Source organism: Lagenorhynchus albirostris, chromosome 4 (genome assembly GCF_949774975.1).
Source record: "Lagenorhynchus albirostris chromosome 4, mLagAlb1.1, whole genome shotgun sequence".
NCBI lineage: Eukaryota > Metazoa > Chordata > Mammalia > Artiodactyla > Delphinidae > Lagenorhynchus > Lagenorhynchus albirostris.
This window is the reverse complement of record NC_083098.1, coordinates 127,160,511-127,166,510: the sequence shown is the minus strand read 5'-3', so window position 1 is coordinate 127,166,510 and position 6,000 is coordinate 127,160,511.

Below are 6,000 nucleotides of genomic sequence, written 5' to 3'. Positions count from 1 at the left end.
TTTATTTAGGTGAAATATATTATAGGCTTTTAAAAATGTCTTTAAAATTTTTCTTCTCCATAATGAAATACAGTAGAAAAAACGATCATTTTACAAGAGTGTTTTATTGTTGCCATATTTCATCATATTTGAAGAGAAGCAAGAAGTTAATCTTATGGCAATTCTAAGCTTTGATAAGCAATACTACTTGGGTTTTCACAGCAGATGTAGCTATACATAATGAGATTGCCACTATTTAATTGAATAAAGCAGATCAATTGACAGTAAGATTGCTAACAAAGATATTAAAGCCTTTTGCCATACTCAGGCACAGAGCTATTTCAGAAAGGCATACAAACTTAAATCATTTGAGACTGATTTCCTAACAATCAACTGCTTTGCAAAATAGGAAGGAAAAACTTACACAACAGACATTGGGAAAATTATCCAAGTCTTGTTTACATTTGAGAAAGTATCTTCAGCTATATTTATATAAAATGTCTTCTTGAAAAAAATTAAGCTGATTTAGAAAGGCTCTATAAGTTCCAAAGTTTCTCTTTGAAAATATCAGAATTTACTGAAACTATTTTCTTCTATAGTTTTCACCTCCACAAACATGTTTCTATTACATATAAGGAATTAACAGATCAAAATAAATTATCCAAAGTGAGAACTGACTTCATTGAAGACAGAAAATACATAACTTGAAAGTGATACTTGAAACCTTCAAAAACTTAGTCATTTCTGACCTTCATTGAGAAAATGAAATAAAATATACTGGAATGTTCATTTAATGGAGAATTCAACCCCTAACGACAGAGGAGAAACTGTCCAAAGTAGATGAAACAATCAGTCATAACTGTGCACAGCTGCACACCTACAGAAAATAAGCAAAACTTCTTATAGAAAAAGTAGAAAGAAGCATTTGTTCTTTCTAAAGCCAAATGATTTCCCATGAGGAACAAAGCTCATAATAATTGGTCAGAAACTCTATTGGCCAAGAGAAAACTCAAGAATTAAGAAAAAAAAATACATATGAGAGAGGAAAAACACTCAATGAGGCAGATCTTAAAATTAATCTGTTAGATGAAAAGGGGCTTCTTACAGTTATGCCACAACGTTTAAAGTGGGGCATATGTCAAAAGTCTGAGAGGACCACCAAGTTATCTACTAGATTATCAGATCACCAAGAAAGCAAGAGCATTAAGCTGTAATGGCTGAGGGATCAAGTATCTAAATGTATCCTCTGTGGACCAAATGTCACCTCCATGGGATCAAAATCATAGAATGTTCCCTCCATCAATTTGTTGTACTTTTCCAATAATTTCTCTACAAAAGCCATATGCAATTTATCCTCTTGTGTCTAACTTGGCAGACTCACTCTGGACCAGCAGAACTTAAAAATTTACTATGCCTTCTTTTGCTAACATGCCATAGGATTACGCATGCTCAAAAATGGAATCCAGTACAAATGACGCTAAAGAGGAGCCTGGCCATTTATGCACACCTGATTCAGGGTGAGCCTTTCTTTCTCTACCGCGTCCTCTAGTCAGATGTTGAAGAGCTCCAGGGGGCATTTTGTGCAAGGTGAGTATGGACATCCTGAAGAATACTCATCATTAAGAGATGCCCCTAGCCTAGCACATTTTCCATTAGCCATGAGAAATGTCTACACCAAGAACTAGATATTTCCCATCCCCACATCCTGAAAGTAGAATAATCCTCCATTAAGCCAACTTCTGAAGATCCTGTACCACAGCAAAACTCTTTTTGTTTCTTTTCTAAAGAAAGTTTGCTTTCTCTATCTTTTAGCATCATTGCTGTTAAGTGATTAGACCATTACTCAAATGGAAGCTTGAGAGAATTACAACTCAGATAACATTTTACAAAAGTAGAATTTTTAAGTTTGAGTCTTAAGAGTAAATTGCTTCCATTTAAAATTTATTTTGTCTATCTTTTAAAATAATCGAAATTTTATTTTTGTTTTACTGCTGTTAGTTAAGTGAATATGCAGCTGCTTATACTGAAACTTGGTAGAATCATAATTCTTAAGATATTATTTTATAAATATAGATTATTTAAATGTGACTCATGCACAAACTATTCACATTTTATTCTAGTTCTAGACAGAGTACATGGAGCATTTTGGTTTTAGTTTTTAACGAGTCCCCTATAACCTGCTCTATAGCAACAGTGAAACGTGTGAGACTCAAGGGTCATGTGTGCATTCCAGGGGCTATATTTACTCTACTTATAAAACAAAATAAGGTAGCTTGATATGTCTATGACTAAAATTTAATTCATTTTTAGAAGTAACTATTAATTGCTCCCTACCATTATATCTAACCCTCTGTTATGCCCTGTGAAGTATATACATAATGGGCAGTCTATGCCCTTAGGGAGTTTACAACAAAAAGTGACCATTTAAAATTTTCTAGTTAAAATTAAGTTTAAATTTTTACATCACTACCTCCAAGAGCATATATCCAACTTCAACTTCTCTATACTGAATGGCATCAATCTGTCCTGACAAAACATCCCTTATAGGCAGAGACCATCCTGTAGTACAGTATCTGTGAACATAGTAGACCTATAACCATTGTAAGTAGATTGATGATATGGTATGAACCTACCCAACATTCACACAACATTTATTTTGTGTAAAATTTAGTCCTAAGCACTTCATGATAACCAATTTAATCTTTAAAACATTCTCCTGAGGGCTTCCCTGGTGGTGCAGTGGTTGAGAGTCCGCCTGCCGATGCAGGGGACACGGGTTCGTGCCCCGGTCTGGGAAGATCCTACATGCCGCGGAGCGGCTGGGCCCGTGAGCCATGGCCGCTGGGCCTGCGCATCCGGAGCCTGTGCTCCGCAACGGGAGAGGCCACAACAGTGAGAGGCCTGCGTATAGAAGAAAAAAAAAAAAAACAACATTCTCCTGAGGTAAGTAATATTACTACCCCTTATTTAAATATGGGTAAACTGAGTTACAAGGAGGATAAGTAACTTATCCAAGGACACGTAGTCTCAGGTGACACGGCTAGGATTCGAACCCAGGTGACCGGGGATCTTGAGTCTACCTACTTCAACACTATGCCTTGCTGCTTGCATGGGAAGCAGCACCATTTAGTGCCTGAAGCAACCACTGTCGTGAGGGGCACAGTCACTAAAAGTTTTATATGCTCCCAGTCTGAATTCTTTCTGATCCAGGTAATTTCTTTTACTGTCTGGGACTCTAATATTTGGCTAATTGTTTATACATTGACACAGAGATCTGCCAACAATTAGTAGTTTAATATTTGAAAAGTAATGATATGAAATGTTCTGTCTAATGTGGATGGGTTCATTTATACAATGCCCTTCTCCCTGGAAGAAACATCCATTTTCTGCCACATCTTTAGAGATATGATCAAATGGTTTGCTTTTCTAATAAAATCGTTCCTCAGGAGTACTTTCTGACTTTCCAAAAATGAACTAAATATCTCAAGGTAAGACAAGGTCTCTGAGGAAGACACAAATGATCCTAAAAGAAAAAGAATATATATTAAAACATTCTAAAACAACAATGTATAATAAATCTAAAAAAATTTGCACTTTCTCACCATAAAATGCTAAGGTTATCACTGAGAAATTATCAAATGTTTTCATCCCTCAAAGGGATAATGCTGCCTACTTGGAACTGAGCAGAGGGTCCCGGATCACTGTAAAAAACTCTTCAATATTCATGATTGTAAGCAATCCAACCACTGTCTGGGTCACAGCTCAGAAGACAAAGGGCTCCTGCCTTCCCACTTGTTACTGAGGCTCCCACTTATCCTCTATTTATGACAAATGACTTGTTAAGTCCATAATTTCACATAGTTTTGGCAACTATTACGTAATTCTGTCAGCACTCGAAATTAGACTTGAAGGTGGCCAGGAAGGCAGGCTCCAGCCTCAAGGTCAGATGTACCATTTCTGGAGAGAATTGGGAAGAGAACAAAAGAAGTTTTCTCATCCATTGTTCAAGTATCTTACGGGGCCAGAAGCTGAAATCAATCATTGGTCTCTTTTGGAAACATAGTTGAATCAGCCCCTGTTCCCCCAAAAAAAAGGTGCAGTAAGATAGCAAGATTACATGATTGCACTGAAGATTAAGAATAGTGTCAATAATAACCATATGGAACAAAAAGAATTCAATATTATACATGTTGATTTTTGTTGAAAAATAAAGCCAATTAAAACAAAGTCAGAAGTCAAAGAATAAGAGTTTCACAACTATAATAATACTGCTGTTCCAGAAGTTAGAATAAACATATTTCATTGAGAAACTGAAAATAAAGTGTAGATTCCAAAGACATTTTTCAATGAGATAACTTAGAAGCTAGAAAACAAAATTTACTTTTTTTCTTCCTGTTTACTAAGATAAATATCTAACATCACAAAAAGCTGGGCATCACCTTGTCAAATCATCTATAAGCCTTTAGACTAAAGGCAAATCTTGATAGATAGATAGACAGATAGACAGATAGATAGATAGGGACAGTCTATTCTAAGGGGAAGTGGCAAGTAAATAATGAAATTTATAACTTTATTTTATTGAAGTATAGTTGATTTACAATGTTGTGTTAGTTTCTGGTGTACAGCAAAGTGATTCAGTTATACACACACACACTCACACACATATATATATTCTTTTCCATTATGGTTTATTACAGGATATTGAATATAGTTCCCTGTGACATACAGTAGGACCTTGTTGTTTATCCATTCTATATATAATAGTTTGCATCTGCTAATCCAAAACTGCCCATCCAACACTCCGCTATTCCCCTCCCCTTGGCAACTACAAGTCTTTTTTCTATGTAAGTCTGTTTCTGTATCATAGATAGGTTCATTTGTGTCATATTTTAGATTCCACATATAAGTGATACCATATGGTATCTGTCTTTTTCTGACTTACTTTGCTTAAGTATGATAATCTCTAGGTCCATCCATGTTGATGCAAATGGCATTATTTCATTCTTTTTATGGCTGAGTTATATTCCATTGTATGTATGTACCACATCGTCTTTATCCATTCATCTGTCAGTGGACATTTAGGCTGTTTCCATGTTTTGGCTATCGTAACTAGTGCTGCTATGAACACAGGGGTGCCTGTATCTTTTCAAATTATAGTTTTGTCTGCATATACGCCCAGGAGAGGGACTGCTGGATCATATGGCAAATCTATTTTTAGGTTTTTGACAAACCTCCACACTGTTTTCCACAGTGGCTACATCAACTTACATTCCCACCAACAGTGTAGGAGGGTTCCCTTTTCTCCACACCTTCTCCAGCATTTGAAATTTACAACTTTTGTCTAATAAATACCTACTCCAGATGTTCAACCACAAAACTTATGGATTTGAGAGCTAGTCATTCTAATAGAATTAAATATGATATGTACACACACATATATATATACATGTCTGAAGTTGGAGGCAGTATAGTATAGAAGAAAGCACATGGGTTTGGGAGATAGAAGGATCTTTGTCTAAATCGATTCTCTGCTACTTACTAACTATATGACACTTGCAAGTCAGTTAAACCCTTTGGGAATTATCACAAGAAGGTACTATTTTAGAATTTAAAAAAAAGTCCTTAACCCAAAAGATATTTTCAAATTCAATGTGGAAGATTGGCATAATGATGGTATGGATAAATCTTACAATAATGTCTGATTGAATTTCTAATTATGTTTGTGTAAAGTCAGATAATGTTTTAAGGTAATGGTTCTTTAACGAAGTTTTGCTGTCTCAAAGCCATTTGACCCATTGATAAAATTTCTAATATTTATGACATCCGTATAGAACATTCAAAAGCATTCCAATGGAAGTTCTCACATCATCCATCAGTTATTTTAAAAAGAGGCAAAGCTCTTTACCATGGCATCTGGCTAGTCTCCTAATAACCTTTGATCTCCTTATCTGACATGAGTCCACTGCAGAAATCACAGCCCTCCACGGTTTTCCAAGTTAACAGCTTAGTACATTTGGGAAA